The sequence below is a fragment of the Rattus rattus genome, chromosome 1 (assembly GCF_011064425.1).
Source record: "Rattus rattus isolate New Zealand chromosome 1, Rrattus_CSIRO_v1, whole genome shotgun sequence".
In the NCBI taxonomy this organism is placed as follows: domain Eukaryota; kingdom Metazoa; phylum Chordata; class Mammalia; order Rodentia; family Muridae; genus Rattus; species Rattus rattus.
In genome coordinates this window covers 177,444,833-177,471,446 of record NC_046154.1, presented here as the reverse complement: position 1 = coordinate 177,471,446, position 26,614 = coordinate 177,444,833, and positions in this window count along the sequence as shown.

Genomic DNA, 26,614 nt, shown 5'->3' with positions numbered 1-26,614 from the left:
AAGCAGTATGCCTTCCTGGTCTCTGCCTGAGCTAACTTCCGGTTTCTGCCTTGAGTTCTGCAGGAGTGACCTCAGGGCTGAACTGTTACCTGGAAGAGTAAGTAGAAATAAATTATTCTCTTCTCCAGTTAGTTTTGGTCATAGGGTTTTATCACAGCAACAGAGAAGAAAAGTTTGCTATTTGAGAACACTGCATTTTCTTTTATGGCCAATGATCTTTTTGTTTGGTTTTCCATTTGTTTTGTTTGTTCGTTGGAGTTTTAAAAACAGGGTTTCTCTATGTATCCTTAGCTATTCTGGAACTCACTTTGTAGACCAGGCAGGCTTCAAACGCAAAGATGCACCTGCCTCTGCCTCTCAAGTGCTGGTATTCAAGAAATGTGTCACCACAGGCTAGCTGTAAGTTGTCTTGGTTAAATGTCTGCAGTGAACATGTTGACATTCAAATGATGGTTGCCTACTCAACTTAAATCCCCCTCATTTGCTATTTCATGGTATTTGATTATGTAGATCTTTTATAAGTCACCTTTTAAAGTGTATAATCATATAATTTTGAAATAGTGACATCATTACTGCCCCTACCTCAGTTTTAAATCTTTATCAAGTAAAAATGTTATTGTGCTGAGTAGATCCCAGTAGAAGTGAACAGAAATGAAAGGAGTAGTTTTTATGTGCTCTTTTCCCTGATTGAAAGAAAGTGATTCCAATGTCTCTTCATTATTCATGGCTTTTATAGATTAAATTTATTAAAGTTCCTTTATAGTTACCTTAAAAAGGACTTTTGGTCCTGATTGATACCTTTTGTTCAGCTATTTTACTGTATCTGTTGTCAGAAATGTTTCTATGCCCCAGTATTCTTGGTGAATCTTTTTCAGAGGAACAAATAACTCAAAAATCACTGAAAGTTTTTCACTTGTTATTCCTTGGGGGAAAGTATATAATAGTGACAATAATATTTAAAAAAAACTGGATTAAAATGTAAAATTATTGTTTAAATGATCTCTGCTCATCTATATGTATATCAGAGAATGATTGGAAAAGAACTTTCTAACTATGGAAAAAAAGAGAAATAAAACCAAGCATTTATATGATTTCTTCTTAGTAGTTAGTAAATTCTGAGTTATATTAAAGTATCTTAATGATGAAAATTAAGAGGCAACTGGAGAAATAAAGGAATGGTAGTTTGATTATATAGCACAATTATGTCATATACAGACCAGAACTTACATAAGTTATATAAATATATATATATATATATATATGTTACATATGAGACAAAATAAAACATATTCCAAATGAACTTAGGCAAATGATTTGAAAAATTTGAGACTGACCAAGGAAAGAAATGTAGAAGAAGTCAAGTAGCTTATAAAAATGGGTATACTACAATGTCACTAGGAACTAATTTCATTAACAAAATCTAAATAGACAAAGAAATATGAGCAGAAGTGATTTGAAGATCTTAGTAGAAACTATATTTCCGTGATTTCCCTAAATTTCACTTTCTATGATGAGAACATATGACTATTACAAATATAAAAATAAATATTTTATTGTAGTTAAAAGGGCATCCTAGGGAAGAAAAACAGAGGCTGAGGAAATACATATGAAGATTGCACGTCAGGTTACTGACATGAGCTCTGTGTACCACTGGTTAAAATAATAATGCAGATAGAACAAAGGGAAAGCTCTGAGTTAAACAAAAGAGAAACTGCACACATAGAAAGCCACATTAATATATTTATACTCATGCATAGTAAGGTAGTGTGGTGAAAATTAAACACATATATCTTACTGTTTAATAGGAAAACAATCAAAACTAGAATCCCAGGTGAAGGCTGGGAAACATCCTATTAAGTTCATTTTCTCATAGAAAAATTAAATCTCCATCGTTATTGTAGGAGAAAGAATTAATAGCATGATGAACTAAGCCCAGGAAGAGTCAATATCAGATTTAATTACTGGACTTACTGTGATTGAAGACACAGAAATTCATTTAATGAAACATATTTTGGGTCGTCTTTCATTGTGAAAATTCCTATGGTGGTAAATTTCCCCAGTACCTTCTTATTGCAAAAGATTTGCTCAGCTGTAACTATCAAGTGAATGGAAAATGGGAACACTTTAATCATCTCTTACTGCGTTGATCATGTTTTCTGTGCATTAGAAAGCTTATCTCTCTCTTATAATGATAACGATGGTTGGTGGGTTTCAGAAAAATCAACCTAGGTTCTATGGCTGTAAATGCAAAAGAATGTCTCTTCTTAAAGAAAGTGGTTCTCGAAGTTTTCCTGTTACCCAAGGTCATTCACAAGCAAAGGACAATACTTTCCTTTGGACAAAGGCTAAGACATTACTTGTCCATTTCAGTCTCAAGTTGAAGAGAGTAAGGTTCTAGAAAAGCTTAATTGCCCTTTCTGAGTGTACCTCCTCAGGTAAACATCTGTATGCTGGCATCTGGAAGCTAACCAAGCCCTGTGGTGAGTGTGTGTGTGTGTGTGTGTGTGTGTGTGTGTGTGTGTGTGTGTGTGTGTGTGTGTGTGTGTATGTATGTTTTATGGAGTGTTCATAACACAGGTATAGTTAAAAAATTATAGGTCATTGATAACCAGCATAACTTTAAATGTCTCTTCTTTCCCAGGTATTGGAGGCTAGAGCTAAAGCATCCCAACTTAATCATGGCTTAGAACAGGTCACATATTGGAGGTTTCCAGGACCTTAATATTAAGTCCTCAGTAACACTTATTAGTACCAGAAAACATTCTTATCATTCCTGGAATTTCAAAGAATTTAACAGCTTTCTGTTAAGCAACTGGGAAAAGGTATAATTCTTATATAACCACAGTATTATTTGTTGTGTGAATATAAGATTGGTACTCTCCTAATCTATTGTTGGGGTATAAAACTATCAAACTTTTGGGAATGAATACTTATAAAAATAGAAAACATTTGTACCCAAACTAAAACTTGTCTCGTTCTTTGCAAAACGTACGAGGGTGTGAATGTCAATTCATGTTTGTAATAGGAGAGTCACTTCTCTTTTTACAAAGCACTATCTGGGGCTATGAAATAGTGAGGAAAATGCAAGTGTTCATAAGATATGGCATACCCTTCTAACAAAACACTATGAAAATAAATAACGTTTAGCCCAGAGAAATTGATATAGAAACTCCTTCAATGTATAGTTACAATTATCATGGTTGAATTTCCCATATTTAAGTCAGTTATTGAACTGTGTGCACATAATGTAACCATTAAAAAGATTTAACTCATGTAAGCATGTGTCTTTGTGAGTGGCTGTGGAAGCCAAAAGAGGGTGGTGAATCCCTTAGAGATATTATTAGGAATTCTGAGCTCCTTGTATTGAGAACTGGCATCAAGTCCTCTAAAAGAGCAGTAAAAGTTCTTAACCAAAGAGCTACCTTTCTGGTCCATGAGTAGTGATGTGTGTGTGTGTGTGTGTGTGTGTGTGTGTGTGTGTGTGTGTGTGTGTGTGCCAATTCTGGTGCAGAAATGGTGAGAAGGATGAGTAGATAAGATATTAGTATGTGTTTACATATCTATTCTCCGGAAGAATACATCAGAACCGATTGGTAGTAGATATTTAGAGCAGGCAAAATGTAAGGTTGACTGATGGAGACATTTTTTCCCTCTATCATTAACTACAAAACTTGTCTAAGTAGTTAAAATCATGAATATGTTTCACCTTGTCGATATTTTTAAAAATAATCCTTCCAATTCTCAGAATGTAAAATTATTGTTAGGAGTTTACTTCCATCAAGACTTAATTATCTTAAACACAAAGAGCTTGAAGTTCATGAAAACATTATTTTGATGTTTTAACCAGTGATAACCTCAAATTCCAATCACGATTCAACAAGCTGTTGATGTGAGTTCAACTGTTATAGGACCAGGTCTGCAGCAATATTAAAACAAGTCTGAGCTGTACTCATGGAAGCATGAAAAGTCAGGGGAAGAGCAGCCCCAGGAAAAATGTCCCCTTGGGGCGTTATTAATATTTCCTGGTTCTGACAGGACATATGCCTGAGGACAGAAGTGACAAGCGGGAGGAAAAACAGAAGATGAGCAAATTTTCACGAGTTGTGCTAGCAACATTTTCTTTAAAGAATAAGTTTGTTCTTACTGAGAAGTCACCCTGGGCTTTGTGCTGAAAATATATTATAAAGTGACAGCCTCATATTACATAATATATCACTATAATATGCCATAACATTAAATGGCGTTATTCATAGTGTTAGCTTTCTATCAGTATCACAAAATACCTAAAGGGAGGAAAGTTAAAAGGAAAGCAGGTTTTTATGCTTCAGATTTAGGGGTTTCAATCCATTTATGATTTTTGAGCAAAGTAGGACATAAATGTTATAGCCTTAAGACATCTCTTTCCGTTCTCATGGATCTTGTTGAGCAACCGAATATAAAGGCAAATGGAGACAATGTCTAGAGCAGTGGTTCTCAACTCAGGGGTTATCCCCTTTGGGAATCAAACAACCCTTTCAAAGGGGTCACCTAAGACCACTGGAAAACATATACATTTACATTGTGATTCATAAGAGTAGCAAAATTACAGTTATGAAGTGGCAACAGAAATAAATTTCTGGTTGGAGGTCACCAGTACAGAGGAACTCTATGAAAGAACATAGTGTTAGTAAGAACTACTGATAAAGTTTGTTTCAGAAAAATACATGGCAAGCTGGTGGTATTTGCGAAAGGGAACAAACTTTCCCACATTTAGCCTAAGTTAGCTGCTTCTAGGAACATGGGTTATACAAAGGCAAAGCAAGTAAATGATGTTGTTTAGATAGTGTGAATTACACAGCCCTTCTTCCTCGGGAAGTGATGGGGAGAAGCACTGTAGAGACAGAGTCCTGGTCAAGCTAATCCCATTAGATTCTCTCTGCTAGGAACTTTCAATAAATCTCATGTTTCATATTTCTGTTTGGTTATTTTCTTTAGTCTTTTGACATCTTTACATTTTGTGCTAGCATAACAATGTGGTTGGCTGGGTTCATTGTATTCTGGTCCCTTTGGGGAGAGAGTATCAACATAGCAGGAATGTGCATTTGAAGAGGCTGTTAACCTGTAGTTGAGAGGAAACAGAGAAAGGAAAGGTCTGGGAACAAGCCAACACCCAGGGACTTGGTTCATCTAACTGTATGTACCCCATCTTCTCACAGCTCGTTGAACTTGTAAGTCAACAGTGGAAGGATCTACTGAATAGGTTAGTCCATCATGACAATCTATTCTCCATAGGTGCCTCACTGGGGAACAAGCTTTCAACATGAGCATTTGGGAACATTGTACATTCCAACTAGAACCCATATCACAGTCTATCATCTGCCTCACACATTATTATTGTATACATAATGTGAAGTGACAGTATATTACAGTTTATTTCTGTTCAAATAATTTCTCCTTCTTTGGGCTTTTGGAGAGATACAATTCAATTTTGTGAGGATATGAGGACATCTCTTAGAGATTGAGGAGTTATTCCAGGTTTTGCTTTCCTGGCTAGCAAATAGATAATCTGTGTCTCTGATTTCCATGCTCCTGAATTTCTTTTTTTTCCCAATGTTCATTTTTTTTACTGGATATTTTTTATTTACCTTTCAAATGTTATTACCATTCCCACTTTCCCAAGCATAAGCCCCCTATCCGATCCCCCTCTCCTTCTTCTATTATGATGTTCCCCCTCCCCAGTCTTCCCCTCTTTCCCATTCAACATTCCCCTACATTGGGAGGTGATGTCCATCCTTGGCAGGACCAAGGGCTTCTCTTTACATTGGTGCCCAACAAGGCCATCCTTTGCTACATATGCAGCGGGAGCCATGGGTCAGTCCATGTATAGTCTTTGGATAGTGGTTTAGTCTCTGGGAGCTCTGGTTGGCTGGCATTTGTTGCTCTTATGGGGTTGCAAGCCCCTTCAGCTCCTTCAATCCCTTCTCTAATTCCTCCAACAGGGATCCCATTCCTGTACAATGGTTTGTTTGTGCCTGTATTTGACATGCTGTGGGTGTGCCTCTCAGGAGACAGCTATGTCAGGCTCCTGTCAGCATGCACTTCTTAGCTTCATCAATATTATCTAGTTTTGGTAGCTGTATAAAAATGGGCTATATACCCATGTGGGGCAGGCTCTGAATGGCCATGCCTTCAGTCTCTGCTCCAAACTTTGTCTCCATATCCCCTACTATGAACATTTTTGTCTCCCCTTTTAAGAGGGACTGAAGCATCCTTTTGGTACACTTTCTTTTCTTTTCTTTTTTGTTTTTTACTGGAAATTCTATTTACTTCCTCAGCTTGCAGTCTGAACTGATTTCTTTATAATCTTCACAAGATTTACCCTACAATTTCAAACCCCACCTCTCATATTTGACTACATTATTGAATATTACTTTTATAATGCCATTGCTTGTTTTAAGGCCTTAGGTAATCATTAACACTATTTCTTATGTAATTCCTTTGTTTAAAGCATTGTCCTGGGGGCTCCAGGTATTAACTGAAAGAAAATTAACTTACCTTTTAAATTCTAATTGATTTTGGTTTCATAAAACATGAATGAGTGTTATAAGGGAAGAAGTGGCAACTTTTAAATAAAAACATATAAGGCAATAGAGAAGTTCAAAGAAACTATGATTTTACTAACTTTTGTAACTCATGATCCTTAATAATCTACCTTAAGCTCCCACTCCTATAAAAGTGATTAATGCTCATATGATTTATGCTAATATGCTTTGCTTATATGATTATGCTTTATGGTTATGTCTTATAAAACAACACATGCCCGTCTCACAGTGACATTAAGACATTATTGATAGTTTTCTCCTTTCTCTGTCTCTCCTCTGTCTTTCCCCCTACCTCATTGTTCCTGAAGTTAGACTGAACAGCATGGGAGGACTCAGTGAATCTGTAAGAAATCAGAGAAGTAAAACCTCACAGAGAAGTGGTTTAAAAAACAAAACAAAACAAAACAAAAACAGAATAGATGACAAGTAAATATGCCATAGTAGTAAATCTAAAACAGATTAAAACACTTAAGAGAATTATTTCCTTTATGTAAAATTCTATGCACCAATTCCATATGATTTCGGGTATGTTTTTAGATAATGATAAACACAGAGTTAAAAAAATAAGCAAACCAAAAAATGGTAAGACAGATGAAGAACTTTGCTATATCGCCCTTGTTGCTGAGAAAAGATGTTTGAAACACTTAGTTTTGTGGAATTACCCTCTTAGAGGCTTGCTTTCTAGCAATCAAAGAAGAAAATGAAACTCATGAAAACACAGGATATTGAAGGGACATAAACTGACAGGATGTTCTAAGGAGGAAACTCCTTAAGCAGGATATTAAAGGAGGATGGACATTTCATTCTGCAAAGAATCTCCTTAGTCTCAGGAAGTAGATGACTCGATTGCTTCAGGAAGTTCCTAAAACTGATCAGATTCATTATGTCCTTCTTCCCCAAGCATACATGAAGTCCTTCTTTCCCTAAGCATTCATAAACAGGAAAGACTATACTGCTCAGAGACATTCCCTGATAATCTAAGCCAGCTGGAAGAAGCAGAAACCGACTGAGCTTCCTGAAACAGGCTTAAATAAACTGAACTACCTAGAAAGAATAGTCTCATCCTGTTGAGCTTTCTGCATGTTGTTCACTTCACCCTAGGTTGCCAGTACTCATGAGCTTTCACCAAGCTTGATGGTCCTTGGTGATGCAACTGTCTTTGAAGCATTTATGCTCCTACAAGTAACCTTTACCCACACTACTTCAAGTAAACCAAAGAAAAGTTGTTGATTCAGCAAATTATACTTTGGTATAATTTGGTGTGTCATGTGTTGCCCATATGGCATGAAGAAATATTAGTTTACATCTCTGCAGGAATAGTTTCACACAACAGCAGAGGGCACAGAGGCTTAGAAGAGGCAATAGCAGTAGTTTATATAGGGTAAGAAGTGCAGAGAGGAAGAGGACAGAGGAGGTCTTTATGCCTTGCTCATCTTCTACACTTACCAGAGCTACAGTAGCAAGAAAGAGGAATCAGAGAAAGAACTGGAAGAGCTTGAAGGGGCTCGAGACCCCATATGAACAACAATGCCAAGCAACCAGAGCTTCCAGGGACTAAGCCTCTACCCAAAGACTATACATGGACTAACCCTGGGCTCCAACCTCATAGGTAGCAATGAATAACCTAGTAAGAGCACCAGTGGAAGGGGAAGCCCTTGGTCCTGCCAAGACTGAACACCTAGTGAACGTGATTGTTGGGGGGAGGGGGGTAATGGGGGGAGGATGGGGAGGGTAACACCTATATAGAAAGTATAGGGGGAGGGGTTAAGGGGATGTTTGCTTGGAGACCTTGAAGGGTGAATAACAATTGAAATGTAAATGAGAAATACCCAAGTTAATAAAGATGGAGGGAAAAAAAAGAAAGAGAACAGGATTTTGTTTCTCACAAAAGTCAGGACACACACACACACACACACACACACACACACACACATGTGAGCAGCACTTTGCATATACAGAGAGAGAGAGAGAGAGAGAGAGAGAGAGAGGGAGAGGAGGGAGGGAGAGGAGGGGAGAGGGGAGGGGGAGGGGGAGCAGGGGAGGAGAGGGGGAAGGAGGGAGAGGGAAGAGGAAGAGGGAGAGGCAGAGAGGGAGAGGAAGAAAGGGGGAGGGGAGGGGAAGGGAAGGGGGAGGGGAAAAGAGAGAGGGGGAGGGGGAAAGGCAGAGGGAGAGGGAGAGAGGAAGATACCTGCGCTGAGGCACCCCTGTCTATGTCTAGCTAAACTATGCCCTAACGGAGTTCATACTGAACAGAAAAGAAAAAAATCCTAAAGACTGAACGGGAAAATGTGCGCCAGGTCTTCCTGCCTATCCCTGCTTTCCTGGATCCTACTTCCTTCTAAGTAACTTTTAAAAGAAGCCTCACAGATTACTTTCACAATGCTATCATTCAATTCAGTTGCATGCAGAATTAGTGGTGCTCCGAGCCTCCTTATTGTGCTTTTTTTAGGATTTTAAAATTAGATCGTAATTTCCATACAGAAAATGGCATGAACTTGTTTACTAAGGAATAATGAAGAAAGAAATTACTCTGTAACTCTTCTAATGTGAAGAAAGGCTGTAGACGCAACTCTTCCTCACTGGCCTCTCCCGCCACAGCCTTGATTTCTGGCCGCGTTCTAGTTTTTCCTTAGGTATATTTTTAACTTTGTAAGCAGTTAAGTCTTTGCATCTTTGCCCTTTTTTGTTGTTTTGATGTGTGCTTTTGGTTTTTTGTTTCTGTTTTTATCTCTTTGTGTCTATGTTGGCTAGTATTCTACTGAGTGAGTACTACACAGTTATAGAGTTCCATTCTTTGGTTGATGTCTTTTAGGGAAGGATTCAATTTGGAGGTATTCTAAATAGTAACGACACATTCCTATGTATGTCCATTTTTGGGACCCTCCACTTTTTTCTCTGCATTGAGAAGTAGTGATGGTTTGTGTACAAAGTTGTTTCAGAACCCTCTCTATTTTACTTCTTTTACAAAGGCCTTCTAGAATGTGTGGTAGGATTGTATTCCTAACCCCTTTTCAATTTGCATAATGTTTATGACTAAAGAGATAGAGCACATTTTTCATAAATTTGCTCATCTCTGAGCAAAATTTTTTCCTAAGATGCCATTTCTGGTATCTGAGCAATTTTCCCTTAGACTGTTGGTATTTTTCTAATTAATTATAGCATTGCCTCTAAGGCTCAAAGCCCATTCCAGAAGAAGGAGGGAGTGGAAGGGACTGAGGGCAATATGTTAGGGAACAGAGATGCTAAATGTAATCTTCTGGGCATGACACAATGCCAGGGAACTCATCCTGTACCAGGCCAAGTGACATAGCCAGAGGAGAGACATCCAATTGAGATGAAGAATGAAACTCAAGTCAGAACCATTTTGGGTCAAGACTCCTAGACACTAACATCATGACTTATTATTCTTATACATTTAAGGACAGTAAAAGTTTGGGAAGGGGTTTCCACAGGACAATTATTACAGCAATGGTTAAGGCATAACTACCTGGAAACTCCCCAGCAAGTTAGCAAAGCCCCAATGACACTTATAATCAAAATGAGGGTTCTATTGGTTGATAATCAGAACTCAGAGCTAAGGCCTACAGGAAGGACCTATGATAAGCATTAGGGCAGAGTCTGTTGGTCAAAGATGTGAAGAACACAGGGCAACTTTTATTGGGAAGAGTTCTGTTCACTGAGAGACAAAGCCCAGTATTGGGGCCTAAACAATCCTCAGGATATTGGGGATACTCAGGTGGAGGCTGACTCCTAATAGATTAGCAAAGTATTTGGAACGGTCATTACGTGAATAATTGGAAAGTTAACAACGGTATTTATGTAAATAGAAAAATCATGAAAGACTTTTCCTTTCTTACTAACCCTTGCCATCCCTTTTGTATAATAACATGGATAGAGAGTCTTTCAACAGTTTTCCCCGTTACCTTCTTCGAGGTCACCCTCAGGTGAAGAATGTACCTCATGCGAAGCCTCATTTTTCTGGTTCAACCTCCATGTTTTATTTGGGTTGAAGAATAAAGCCAGCCATGTCTACTCAGCACTTGACAACACTGATGAGCCCCTCCAACTCTAGGTCATCTTTCCAGATTTATGTGCTCTTACTGAGCCTGTAGGAACTTTAACTTTTACATTCAATGTTGGGACTTTAAGGAGCCATGTATCCAGAACTGGCCATTATGAATGACTTTTGTCTGATGTATGAATGGACCCAGCAACAAACTGGCATAGTGAGAAGTGATACACCCACGATGCATAAAACCAGGACTAGAGAGAATAAAGAAATGCTTTAATAGGTAGCCTATTCATATAAGCATATAATTGGCTGGTAAAGAAGAACAAAAGCCAGAGCTTTGATTTAAAGATGAACCAGATTGGTATGTGAAAACATAGAGAAAAATTGATCACAGCTATCCAAGTACTTAGTGGTCGTCTTGAAAGAGAGCACGAAGGGATGGATCATTCCAATGGGCTGTTTTAGGTGATATATCTGCTATTCAGCAGGTGTTCCGAGAAGCAGTTCTGGGTGGCTAATAAGGAAATAAGGAATTATCTCGGATAATGGAAATGGTACAGTTTCTTTGAAAGCTTCTAAAATGCTTCTTCATGCTTATGGACAAACTACCCGAATGTATATCTGTGTACCACTTGGATGCTTGGTGCCTTCAGAGGCCAGAATATGGCATCACATCCCCTGGAGCTTCGCAGGGTTGTGGGCTACCATATAAGTGCTAGAAACTGAACCTGATTTCTCTGTAAGGGCAGCCAATGCTCTTAACCCCATCTCTTCAGCTCTTGAGACATATCTGATCAGTTTCTTCCACACAAAAGCAAACTATCGTTATGTTGCACAGAAAACATATTTGTGTTATTTACTAAAATTGAAAATGAGCTCCACTCCCAGATCTGCACAGAGATAGTTGCTTTACTTAAAATCATGCTAAACTGGAGGTGGGGTGAGATGTCTTCATTAGTTGCTCTTGTTTTAGTGTGACTATAGAATCCAACAGGAACAACTTGAGGGATGAAATATATATTAGGCTCATAGTTTCAGAAAAGTTTCAGCCTACTGTGGTGGAGAAGTCTTGTTAGAGTTCTTCTGTTAATAATAGGATTAGAGTAAGGAAGAGACTATTGTATTACTGTGGAACTGTATTACTGTATTACTGTAGAGAGACTGAATTCAGAGCTTAGTGTACCCTTCACATGCCTATAGAAAATAGTACTTCATTCTTCCTTGTATTTGGATAACACTGTACCCTGTACATACGTATGTTTTCTTTGTTTACCCATTAATTGTTTAAATTTAGATCATGATTCCTGTTATCACTGGGGCTAATGGACAGATGAGAAGTGTTTTAACCCTATTTGTTGAGAGAAGAATTTTGTCAAATGGATTTCAATAAAATAAAATAGCATTTCAAAATTTTAAATAAAAATTTAATTATCATTATGTGTTAGAAATTATGAAGGTGACTCTGCTTAGAAGAGCCTACTGTGACCTTAAAGATGATACTAATACTTTCATACCGTGAGCCAAGAAAGAAGGTGGATGATACAGAAGTCGGAGCATTATTATTTGTTGCTGCGTAAGAAAATTCCCTGAAATGCAAAGCACCATAGAAAAATGTCTGTACTTTGAGTCGGAAATTTAAGAATACTTTACTGAAAGAGCTTGAAGGGGCTTGAGACCCCATATGAACAACAGTGCCAAGCAACCAGAGCTTCCAGGGACTAAGCAACTACCCAAAGACTATACATGGACTGACCCTGTGCTCCAGCCTCATAGGTAGCAATGAATAGCCTAGTAAGAGCACCAGTGGAAGGGGAAGCCCTTGGTCCTACTAAGACTGAACCCCCAGTGAGTGTGATTGTTGGGGGGAAGGTGGTAATGGGGGGAGGATGGGGAGGGGAAAACTCACTTAGAAGGGGAAGGGGAGGGATTAGGGGGATGTTGGCCTGGAAACCGGGAAGGGGAATAACAATCGAAATGTAAATGAGAAATACCCAAGTTAATAAAGATGGAGAAAATAAAAAGAATATTTTAAGTAGTTAGTTCTGATTTAATTATGTGGGAGGTTAGAATTCTGCCAAGGTCATCATGATTCTTGAATCCTGGAGTCCACATTTACATCCTCACCTTTTAATATAGAAAATTTTGCAAAAATAGAAAAAAAGTAAATGCAATTACACTTTCTAAACTGTTTGAGTTTATCATGAGTTCTTCTGGACGTATTATATTATTTTGGTATCTAACCTTGGAGCAAGTTCTCATGGATTAAACCCCTCTAATGAAATTAATTCTGCCAACAAAGTAGTTGAAAGAGTGTCCCCAAGAGGCAGAAAAACAAAGCCCTCCTTTACTTAGCTATCAGAACATTGTTTCATGCTTGGCATGATTTTTTTGTGCATGGAAATTAGTAGGTAATAGGTAAATATTCATTTAAAGAGCTTCGTATGTGTCTAGTTACTACACAGAAAGAGTAAACAAATATGGGATTTTGTGGAGGAGTTGAAGAACTTCCCAGTGAATGTGTAAAGAATAGATGATCTTAACGCAGACACAACCGTGATGAAGACACAGTGACTCAGACCAAGGAGAATGGCAGTGTTTCCCTGGTGAGGCTTGGATGTATGATACAGCCATTTCTCGGTTCCAAGTGTGAATGCACAGTGTGCAAAACTGGTAGCCACAGCTTCTCCCCATGCCATCTGAGATTGTTTTCCTAGAGACTGATCCCTCTCCCTTCACTATGTGTACTGCAAGCATCAGTGTTCTGGATTGTTGTACATAACTGGTGCTTGAGCAGTGGAATGAGCACTACCCAACTGATCCCAGTTTTCTGTTCCTGTGTCTGGGGTCTGTTATTTCTTCATCTCTTTGTGTCTCTGTTAGGCCAAGCCCAAAACCATGGGGGCACAAGTGCAATTATAGTCAAGAGATTAGCTAGGGCTGTGAAATATAAACTCATGACTAAGATTTTAGATTCCTTTGCAAAGGCCTGTCACATGTCTATCAAGGCCTATATTCCTTGAACAATTCTCCACTGCTACATGAATGTCCTCAGGACACCAGTAGCAGCTTCAGCCGTCCCAACACTGTCTCATCTATGTCTTGGCATGGCAGCCGGTTTAATTATGTTGAATAGTAGAGGAGAAGGGGAGGAAGAAGATGGAGGGGGAAAGAATAAGAACAAGATAAAGACAAAGAAGAGGAGGAGGGCAAGGAGAGAGAGAGAGAGAGAGAGAGAGAGAGAGAGAGAGAGAGAGAGAGGAAGAGGGAGGAGGGAGGGAAAGAAGGAGGGAGGGAGAGGGAAGAAGGGAGGAAGGAGGGAGAGAAAGAGAGAGAGAGAGAGAGAGAGGGAAAGAAGGAGGGAGGGAGAGGGAAGGAGGGAGGGAGAGAGAGAGAGAGAGAGAGAGAGAGAGAGAAGAGACTGAATAGCTTTAAATGGAAGCTATAGTTCTTTCATGAATCTATCATAGTTTGATAGGATGATAGTCCACTGTTTAAAATGATATTCACCATGAGTGAATTACTATGGTTTTTCTACACAAAAATAAGAGCAGACTGCTTTCAAGGTCAGAAGTATCAAAGAATTTATAAATATCGATTTGAAACCACCAAAGTAATATTTACTCTTTTGACTCCTTGATTCTTTGGATTTTATATTAGCCTTGGGGAAAAGTGATTTCAGCAGTATTATTTGTTTTAATTTTTAAAAGATTAGTAATAGTAAGAGCTAGGGATCTGGTTTTCTGAATATTCATATGACATAGCAACTTTAAAAATATTTTCATCATATTAACGTGACCCAAGTTAAGTTCTCATAAAATAATGTTCCCATTTCAAGTGACTCACTTGGCAAGGAAGGCACACTCACCTGCCAACAGGAATGCACTGAGAAAGGGGATCAAGTGATAGACAGCATTGAAATAAAAGTTGTTCCATAATTTTTATAGCTACAGGAGTAAAATAACTCATTCTTTAAAATTCCCAATGCTACAAATGCACATAAATTAGTGACTAAACTCTATCAGACCCATCCACTTACTCTAAAAAATTTTACTATCATCAAAATATATTATAACTGTATTCACTGGGGAAAATAAAGCATATTACCCAAGTGAGGAAATTGTTGATTTAATTTTTCCAAACCATAGTTTCACATTAAGAAATTAAATGTACTGGCACCATCGGAGCTCAATTCTCCCATCAAAACAAACATGGAATATCCAAACACACCAGAAAAGCAAGATCTAGATTCAAAATCATATTTGACCATGATGCTGGAGAACTTCAAGAAAGACATGATGAACTCCCTTAGAGAACAAGTAGAAGCCTACAGAGAGGAATCGCAAAAATGCCTGAAAGAATTCCAGGAAAACATAAATAAACAAGTAGAAGCCCATAGAGAGGAGACACAAAAATCCCTGAAAGAATTCCAGGAAAACACAATCAAACAGTGGAAGGAATTAAAAATGGAAATAGAAGCAATCAAGAAAGAACACAGGGAAACAACCCTGGATATAGAAAACCAAAAGAAGAGACAAGGAGCTGTAGATACAAGCTTTACCAACAGAATACAAGAGATGGAAGAGAGAATCTCAGGAGCAGAAGATTCCATAGAAATCATTGACTCAACTGTCAAAGATAATGTAAAGCGGAAAAAGCTACTGGTCCAAAACATACAGGAAATCCAGGACTCAATGAGAAGATCAAACCTAAGGATAATAGGTATAGAAGAGAGTGAAGACTCCCAGCTCAAAGGACCAGTACATATCTTCAACAAAATCATAGAAGAAAACTTCCCTAACCTAAAAAAAGAGATACCCATATGCATACAAAAGCCTACAGAACTCCAAATAGATTGGACCAGAAAAGAAACACCTCCGTCACATAATAGTCAAAACACCAAACGCACAAAATAAAGAAAGAATATTAAAAGCAGTAAGGGAAAAAGGTCAAGTAACATATAAAGGCAGACCTATCAGAATCACACCAGACTTTTAGCCAGAAACTATGAAGGCCAGAAGATCCTGGACTGATGTCATTCAGACCCTAAGAGAACACAAATGCCAGCCCAGGCTACTGTATCCTGCAAAACTCTCAATTAACATAGATGGAGAAACCAAGATATTCCATGACAAAACCAAATTTACACAATATCTTTCTACAAATCCAGCGCTACAAAGGATAATAAATGGTAAAGCCCAACATAAGGAGGCAAGCTATACCCAAGAAGAGGCAAGAAACTAATCGTCTTGGCAACAAAACAAAGAGAAGAAAAGCACACAAACATAACACATCCAAGTATGAATATAACAGGAAGCAATAATCACTATTCCTTAATATCTCTCAACATCAATGGCCTCAACTCCCCAATAAAAAGACATAGATTAACAAACTGGATATGCAACGAGGACCCTGCATTCTGCTGCCTACAGGAAACACACCTCAGAGACAAAGACAGACACTACCTCAGAGTGAAAGGCTGGAAAACAACTTTCCAGGCAAATGGTCGGAAGAAGCAAGCTGGAGTAGCCATTCTAATATCAAATAAAGTCAATTTTCAACTAAAAGTCATCAAAAAAGATAAGGAAGGACACTTTATATTTATCAAAGGAAAAATCCACCAAGATGAACTCTCAATCCTAAATATCTATGCCCCAAATACAAGGGCACCTACATACGTAAAAGAAACCTTACTAAAGCTCAAAACACATATTGCACCTCACACAATAATAGTAGGAGACTTCAACACCCCACTCTCATCAATGGACAGATCATGGAAACAGAAATTAAACAGAGACGTAGACAGACTAAGAGAAGTCATGAGCCAAATGGACTTAACGGATATTTATAGAACGTTCTACCCTAATGCAAAAGGATATACCTTCTTCTCAGCTCCTCATGGTACTTTCTCCAAAATTGACCATATAATTGGTCAAAAAACAGGCCTCAACAGGTACAGAAAGATAGAAATAATACCATCGTGCTATCTGACCACCACGGCCTAAAGCTGGTCTTCAATAACAATAAGGGAAGAATGCCCACATATACGTGGAAATTGAACAATGCTCTACTCAATGATAACCTGGTCAAGGAAGAAATAAAGAAAGAAATTAAAAACTTTTTAGAATTTAATGAAAATGAAGGTACAACATACCCAAACTTATGGGACACGATGAAAGCTGTGCTAAGAGGAAAACTCATAGCGCTGAGTGCCTGCAGAAAGAAACAGGAAAGAGCATATGTCAGCAGCTTGACAGCACACCTAAAAGCTCTAGAACAAAAAGAAGCAAATACACCCAGGAGGAGTAGAAGGCAGGAAATAATCAAACTCAGAGCTGAAATCAACCAAGTAGAAACAAAAAGGACCATAGAAAGAATCAACAGAACCAAAAGTTGGTTCTTTGAGAAAATCAACAAGATAGATAAACCCTTAGCCAGACTAACGAGAGGACACAGAGAGTGTGTCCAAATTAACAAAATCAGAAATGAAAAGGGAGACATAACTACAGATTCAGAGGAAATTCAAAAAATCATCAGATCTTACTATAAAAGCCTATACTCAACAAAACTTGAAAATCTGCAGGAAATGGACAATTTCCTAGACAGATACCAGGTACCGAAGTTAAATCAGGAACAGATAAACCAGTTAAACAACCCCATAACTCCTAAGGAAATAGAAGCAGTCATTAAAGGTCTCCCAACCAAAAAGAGCCCAGGTCCAGACGGGTTTAGTGCAGAATTCTATCAGACCTTCATAGAAGACCTCGTACCAATATTATTCAAGCTATTCCACAAAATTGAAACAGATGGAGCACTACCGAACTCCTTCTATGAAGCCACAATTACTCTTATACCTAAACCACACAAGGACCCAACAAAGAAAGAGAACTTCAGACCAATTTCCCTTATGAACATCGACTTAAAAATACTCAACAAAATTCTGGCAAACCGAATCCAAGAGCACATCAAAACAATCATCCACCATGATCAAGTAGGCTTCATCCCAGGCATGCAGGGATGGTTTAATATCTGGAAAACCATCAACGTGATCCATTATATAAACAAACTGAAAGAACAAAACCACATGATCATTTCATTAGATGCTGAGAAAGCATTTGACAAAATTCAACACCCCTTCATGATAAAAGTCCTGGAAAGAATAGGAATCCAAGGCCCATACCTAAACATAGTAAAAGCCATATACAGCAAACCAGTGGCTAACATTAAACTAAATGGAGAGAAACTTGAAGCAATCCCACTAAAATCAGGGACTAGACAAGGCTGCCCACTCTCTCCCTACTTATTCAATATAGTTCTTGAAGTTCTAGCCAGAGCAATCAGGCAACAAAAAGGAGGTCAAGGGGATACAGATCGGAAAAGAAGAAGTCAAAATATCACTATTTGCAGATGATATGATAGTATATTTAAGTGATCCCAAAAGTTCCACCAGAGAACTACTAAAGCTGATAAACAACTTCAGCAAAGTGGCTGGGTATAAAATTAACTCAAATAAATCAGTAGCCTTCCTCTACACAAAAGAGAAACAAGCCGAGAAAGAAATTAGGGAAACGACACCCTTCATAATAGACCCAAATAATATAAAGTACCTCGGTGTGACTTTAACCAAGCAAGTAAAAGATTTGTACAACAAGAACTTCAAGACTCTGAAGAAAGAAATTGAAGAAGACCTCAGAAGATGGAAAGATCTCCCATGCTCATGGATTGGCAGGATTAATATAGTAAAAATGGCCATTTTACCAAAAGCGATCTACAGATTCAATGCAATCCCCATCAAAATACCAATCCAATTCTTCAAAGAGTTAGACAGAACAATTTGCAAATTCATCTGGAATAACAAAAAACCCAGGATAGATAAAACTATCCTCAACAATAAAAGGACTTCAGGGGGAATCGCTATCCCTGAACTCAAGCAGTATTACAGAGCAATAGTGATAAAAACTGCATGGTATTGGTACAGAGACAGACAGATAGACCAATGGAATAGAATTGAAGACCCAGAAATGAACCCACACACCTATGGTCACTTGATTTTTGACAAAGGAGCCCAAACCATCCAATGGAAAAAAGATAGCATTTTCAGCAAATGGTGCTGGTTCAACTGGAGGTCAACATGTAGAAGAATGCAGATCGATCCATGCTTATCACCCTGTACAAAGCTTAAGTCCAAGTGGATCAAGGACCTCCACATCAAACCAGACACACTCAAACTAATAGAAGAAAAACTAGGGAAGCATCTGGAACACATGGGCACTGGAAAAATTTTCCTGAACAAAACACCAATGGCTTATGCTCTAAGATCAAGAATCGACAAATGGGATCTCATAAAACTACAAAGCTTCTGTAAGGCAAAGGACACTGTGGTTAGGACAAAACGGCAACCAACAGATTGGGAAAAGATCTTTACCAATCCTACAACAGATAGAGGCCTTATATCCAAAATATACAAAGAACTCAAAAAGTTAGACCGCAGGGAGACAAATAACCCTATTAAAAAATGGGGTTCAGAGCTAAACAAAGAATTCACAGCTGAGGAATGCCGAATGGCTGAGAAACACCTAAAGAAATGTTCAACATCTTTAGTCATCAGGGAAATGCAAATCAAAACAACCCTGAGATTTCACCTCACACCAGTGAGAATGGCTAAGATCAAAAACTCAGGTGACAGCAAATGCTGGCGAGGATGCGGAGAAAGAGGAACACTCCTCCATTGTTGGTGGGGTTGCAGACTGGTACAACCATTCTGGAAATCAGTCTGGAGGTTTCTCAGAAAATTGGACATTGAACTGCCTGAGGATCCAGCTATACCTCTCTTGGGCATATACCCAAAAGATGCCCCAACATATAAAAAAAAGACACGTGCTCCACTATGTTCATCACAGCCTTATTTATAATAGCCAGAAGCTGGAAAGAACCCAGATGCCCTTCAACAGAGGAATGGATACAGAAAATGTGGTACATCTACACAATGGAATATTACTCAGCTATCAAAAACAACGAGTTTATGAAATTAGAGGCAAATGGTTGGAACTGGAAAATATCATCCTGAGTGAGCTAACCCAATCACAGAAAGACATACATGGTATGCACTCACTGATAAGTGGCTATTAGCCCAAATGCTTGAATTACCCTAGATGCCTAGAACAAATGAAACTCAAGACGGATGATCAAAATGTGAAGGCTTCACTCCTTCTTTAAAAGGGGAACAAGAATACCCTTGGCAGGGAAGAGAGAGGCAAAGATTAAAACAGAGACTGAAGGAACACCCATTCAGAGCCTGCCCCATGTGGCCCCATACATATAGAGCCACCCAATTAGACAAGATGGATGAAGCAAAGAAGTGCAGACCGACAGGAGCGGATGTAGATCAATCCTGAGAGACACAGCCAGAATACAGCAAATACAGAGGCGAATGCCAGCAGCAAACCACTGAACTGAGAGCAGGACCCCGTTGAAGGAATCAGAGAATGAACTGGAAGAGCTTGAAGGGCTTGAGACCCCATATGTACAACAATGCCAAGCAACCAGAGCTTCCAGGGACTAAGCCACTACCTAAAGACTATACATGGACTGACCCTGGACTCTGACCTCATAGGTAGCAATGAATATCCTAGTAAGAGCACCAGTGGGCAGGAAGCCCTGGGTCCTGCTAAGACTGAACCCCAGTGAACTAGACTGTCGGGGAGGCGGCAATGGGGAGGGTGGGGAGGGAACACCCATAAGGAAGGGAGGAGGGAAGGGGATGTTTGCCCGGAAACCGGGAAAGGGAATAACACTCGAAATGTACATAAGAAATACTCAAGTTAATAAAAAAAAAAAAGGGGAACAAAGAATACCCTTGGCAGGGAAGAGAGGGGCAAAGATTAAAACAGAGACTGAAGGGACACCCATTCAGAGCCTGCCCCACATGTGGCCCATATATATACAGCCACCCAATTAGACAAGATGGATGAAGCAAAGAAGTGCAGAAGTGTAGATCGCTCCTGAGAGACACAGCCAGAATACAGCAAATACAGAGGCGAATGCCAGCAGCAAACCACTGAACTGAGAATAGGACCCCCGTTGAAGGAATCAGAGAAAGAACTGGAAGAACTTGAAGGGGCTCGAGACCCCACATGTACAACAATGCCAAGCAACCAGAGCTTCCAGGGACTAAGCCACTACCTAAAGACTATACATGGACTGACCCTGGACTCTGACCTCATGGTAGCAATGAATATCCTAGTAAGAGCACCAGTGGAAGGGGAAGCCCTGGGTCCTGCTAAGACTGAACCCCCAGTGAACTAGACTGTTGGGGGGGCGGCAATGGAGGGAGGGTGGGGAGGGGAACACCCATAAGGAAGGGGAGGGGGGAGGGGGATGTTTGCCTGGAAACCGGGAAAGGGAATAACACTCGAAATGTATATAAGAAATATTCAAGTTAATAAAAAAAAAAGAAATTAAATGTACATTGTCCCTCAGAGTTCAAGGTATATGACATTATAAAAATGAAAGCATTTCTTTCTCATCACAGACATTTATGACACTGAAATATAAAATAATTTGAATTTGATGCTGTGAGAAATCAGGATTTCTTCTCATTTCCTTGTCAATTTATTTACTTCACATTCCTTCTTTCCTTCACTGGATAAATTGTTTATTCATAAGGTCTGCAATTAGTGCTCTAGGCACAAACATGAGAGAAGAAAAACCAGAAGATTTATATGATATTCAGTTCTTTCCTTATGAACTATATTCACATGTGATAGAAGGGAACACCTTTGTCTACGTATGTGAGGAAAAGAAGATAATTCAGGGAATTGATCCTTGAAACAAGGCTGAGATGCAACAAAATACTTAGTAATCAGTGTAAGAGGAACATTCATGAATGGGGATGAAGGTGTATGAAATCGGGGAGAAAGAAGAGTGAAAGTGAAAAAATGTCACTGGAGAAATAGTGGGAGGTTTCAGCATACAGCAAGGTCAATGTCAGTGTCTATCTGATGCAAAGAAGAGAAATTTTTGTTTTGAAAATTCTTATTTTGAAATTCAGAAAATGTCCAGCTCTTGTGGTTAATGCCTATAATTTCAGCTTTACGGGGGCAGGGGGGAGGGTTCTGAATCAGAAGGATGACAATGCTAAGACCTTTTGTGAGCTGTAGAGTGAGTTCAAGGTCAGCCTGAACACATTAATGAGACATGGTCATGAACTATAAAATAAAAGATGTCTGAGGCCATAACTCCCCGGTAGAGTACTTTCATTGCATGCTTAAAGTGCTTGTGCAGTCCCCAGGACCAGAGGCAGGGAGGAAGGAAGGAGGGAGAAGAAAGGGACAAAGGGAGGAAGGAAGAGAGAGAGAGAGAGAGAGAGAGAGAGAGAGAGAGAGAGAGAGAGAGAGAGAGAGACAGAGACAGAGACAGAGACAAAGAGACACACAGAGAGACAGAGACACAGGGGGAAACAGAGAGACATAGAGAGACACATGGAGACATAGAGAGATTGGATGTTTTAGAAAATCTTATAAGCTGTGCTATTTCATGGAAGCAGAGCTAGTTCACAGCCTGTCAATGTTTTATATAAATGAATAATCAAATAAAATAGAAACCACCTGCTAGATGGCAAGTTAGAGATGCTGATGCTCACTTTAGATAAATGGGCTTCACTGTGGAGTAGACAACTTATTTCCTGGTTATTGTAGTACACGTCTTTATTATGATTAAACTCAAGATATTTCCTCAACTGTCATAGTTGTCTGCCCCTGTTTTTCTTTATTACTCCTGCTTTCCTTCCTTTGATAGACTCACCAGTTAGTAGTCAGTGTGTACAAACTGCTGTGAAGTGTAGCAATGTAGCAATGAGTAAAAACTTTCATGTGACATCACATATACAGTTGGATAAGAAATATAAAATATGAAACATAAAACATCTACTTCCGAAAAAAAGAACCAAAAAAAAAAATCTACTGACACTTGACAAGGGATAATTTAGGAACTTGGGAAGATGGAATAGAGTGATTGGGTAAGACACTATTTTACACAGAGGCCACAGTAAGCTTCACTCAGAAGTGACATTGGATCAGAATCTTGAATGAAGTGGGTTCTGGAGAGAGCGAGGAGAACAAGTACAAACACCAAAATAGGAGGATGCTTGACTGAAGAGGACAGGGTGCAAGTTAGCTACAAGAAGTATGTGTGGAGGACTCATAAAAGGAAGGTCAGATAGACTGGGGGATGTCCAAGGGCCTTGTGGGACACTGCGAAGGATCTGACCCTTAATTTAAGTGAGAATGGAAGCTCAGTAAGTAAGGCTTCTCAATCAGAAACGATGAGATTTTTTTTTAAATGTAATAAGGTGAGTTGTTTTGAGGGGATTATCTATGTCACTTGTCTGCTTTGGGAAAATAGAAGGCGAGAAATGTGTTTGCTATGTAAAGCAAGAAGCGAATCATAAGCAAAAGCATAAAGGTTAGTTGTTTAGATACTCAAAATAATTTTGAGATAAACATGGATAAGTATAGACTGCAAATATAGATTTTGAAACTGTCACTGTAGAGACAGTAGCTCAAGCCACAAATCTTAATGGTAACACAGAGGCAGGAAGTTTAGACAACTAGACAGAAAGGTAATGACATATGACCCAGGAGTATACCAGGCCCCTGACTCGTTACTCAATGACTCTGATACAGTTTGAAGTTAATTACCTATGAACTTTAGAAATAACTGAATGGTATAGGATGAAATATATTATGGATGCTTTTAATGTCAACTTGCCACTAATTAGAATCACTTGACCAGGGAGCTTTATAGGAAGAAATGTTTGGATGGCCTCCATTGAGGTTGAAAGACCCGTCCAACTGATGTCGACACCTTTTGATAGTTGTTGACCATCTTGGCTTCTGCTCCTTGACCTTCCTTCCCTGTAGGCTTTGAGCTGATTTGCCCTGTTGCTGCTGCTGCTAATTTTTTCTTCAATGGCAGAACTAGTTTCCAAAATTTCATTATGGATTGAGGACTCCGTTTCTGGCTGCGGTCAACTTCAGGTTCCAGCCTGGTGTTATGGAGCCAAGGCAACTTGTGACTGAACACCTGTTTGTTGGCCCCTTGGTGGTGAGAGACAGCGACCATGGGGATACTTGAACTGTTGAGGTATTCATTCTCAGGGACCTGGTTCCTCTGCTCTTGGGTGTGATCCTGCTGTTGTTACTATCTTAAAGCTGGCTTACTAAATTCCCGTATGAATTTATCACCTTGCTTTTGTTTCTCCAGACAAACCCGACTAACATAAAATATAAATCGGTTTTGGTGACCGTGCTTAAAACCAGAAAAATAGGGATCTTCCTCCCCTTAGATGTTTCTGCAGCATGGCGTGTTTGTTTGTTAACATGGCAGCACATGGCTCTTTTCTGTAGTCCCATGAAAGACATTTCCCAGAATTTTCTCCCCCCCCAGACAGTTCCATAAAAATCTGCAGTAAGAAACACTCATTTGAAGTAGAGGGGGAGGAGAGAAAATGACTGTATGAACAGTTGTATGGGGCAGGGTGTTAAGAGTCTGCATCCCTTCTAACTATTCTCTGGGAGTCACGGTTTTAGTGTGTTGGCCCTGATGCGCTAGTTGTTATCATTTTTCTAGTGTTCTACAGAGCATTTCACAAGCCAAAAGAATCAAATTAGGCTACAGAGAGAACAAATGTACACATCTTATAATCATTTGAGAAATGAGAACCTTCAGAAAACATCTAAAATCATTTTTTTAAAATCTCTGTTTCTCGTTGACAATTTTTATGTTGAGGAAACAAAAAATTTACTCTTTCATAATTTAAACAATTATTTCAATGAAAAATATTCAAAATAGTGTTGTGAAGACCTATGTGTACCATGTAAATTGTGAGAAATATGTTTAAAAATGAAGGGTGAGTATGATTAAAACATGCAGATATTTCCATTTGTCTTCTCATTATTCAAAATAGTTTTTAAAATACAGAGTTCACATCCTTAATTGGGATCTTATTCTGGAAGAAGTGATTTAGTAAGGAAAGATTAAACTTACCTTAAGCCTTGTCACTTGCTCAAAATGAGCAGAATATAAAACATGGGGGAGAAAAGTTTCAGCAATTGGGATATATACAGAGGAAAGTGGAAATGAGGTCTCAGCAGGGCTTTTCCTTACCCTTCTACCCATCTCATTAATGTGTGAATTTCTTGGCAGGGCAAACATTGAATCATGACCTGGCTTTCCCACGATGGACAGAGCATTTGATTTTTTTTTCCCTGCAGAAGTTTAATTATCATTCATCATGGTTACGCCAAATCAACATCCTACTGAGAGCTTTATGAAAACAAATGGACTTTTCAGACCTATTTTGACTTATTAGTTTACAAAATGATGAAATGTAGCATCTATTATTATGCTCTCTTATAAAATTAAAGACATAGCTGTGCAATCCAGTCCCAGATGTGAATACTGAACACTGTATGTATCTTATTTCTAAAAGCACCTTTTATATAAAACATTCATGGAAGATTTGTATGTAGTGATTGGAGCTTATTAAAAAAGGGTTGGTGCCATCACACCTCAAAGGTGCATGGTCCAGAATATACCGTGGGATCAATTGTATTTGGAGGCAAAGGATACAGAAAGATAACATTTCAGGCATCCCCTTTCTTGACTCAAAGATGACAAATTCCTTTAATTCCTTTACTTAACAAGGTTCTGTGGTCTTGAAGAAGAAAAATATTCTATAGTAAGGCAAACCTGAGCAGGAAACCCTCTTTCTCATCTTTTTATCTTCCCTCATTTTGTGATTCCAAGAAGTCTTATAATGTTTTCTAAAGTGCCTGATCTGAGGTTTGTGATGTTTGCTAAGCAGGACTGCATGTTCACTTCTATCCCCCCTGGATTGATCAGCATGGAGCCTCTTGGACAACCCTAATGCTTCTCTCCTGTTCCTCTAATTTTTCAGAGTTCCAGGTAAGGAAGCTAAAAGTGTGGAGGGGGAAAAGGGTGGTGCGGAAGGGGAATTATTTTTATTTTAAAAACATTATGAAACCTGTTGTTCACTGTGATTGCTTAGGACAAAGTCAAAATCCAATCCTATTGGTGACTAGCCTCTCACGTAAGTAAGAAAATCACTCTAAATCAGTTCCTTCTCTGAAAACATTGTAGAAATGAACCTTCATAGAATCGTTGCCACAGGTAGAAATTAGATGGGCAAAAAGTTCAAGATGATCTGGGACAACTATGTGCTTGGTAAACAGTAGGTGTTATGATCATTTTTGCAAGTTATTAATGAGACAGTAGATTGCTCAGTGAAGAAGGAACCTTCAAATAAAGTTAGTCTTCAAATCACTTCATTTGGATTAGAGAGAATATGGATTGCACAATATAATTCCAGCTTTTAGGAAAATATAATAAATTATCTAATTCTTATTACCAACACATCACACTTATTTGAAATGTATGAGTTTCTTATCTAGAAATACAGAAATAGAAGTTTAGAAATATAGAAATAGAAGTTTGTCAATAAATATATAAAAGCAATTTATGTGCTAACCATATATTTTTAACATCAGGACCCATTCTATAGTTCTTTTAGACTTAGTCCCCACGTACTCAGTTCAGTACCTCACTTGAGTATGTTACACCCTAACTTGATAAGGCAGGATAAGCAGAGTGATGTTCTTTTGTTCAGAACTCCTTCCTGGTACTTCACTCTTTTTGGTAATTTATGGTAGTTTCCACTCTATTGTCCATACCAGATACAAAGAACACATTCTCAACTTTCCATCTGTTTCTGTTTTGTAGAATAATTTAAGGAGTATCAGTATTGGCCCCTCTTTAGAGTCTGGTAGAATTCTGCACTTAAACTGTCTGCTCCTGGGTCTTTCTTTGGTTGGGAGACTTTTAATGACTGTGTCTATTTCCTTAGGAGTTATATGACTATTTAAATAGTTCACCTGATCTTGATTTAATGTTGGTAAGTGGTATCTATTTAGGAAACACTCATTTCATTTAATTGCTGGTGGGA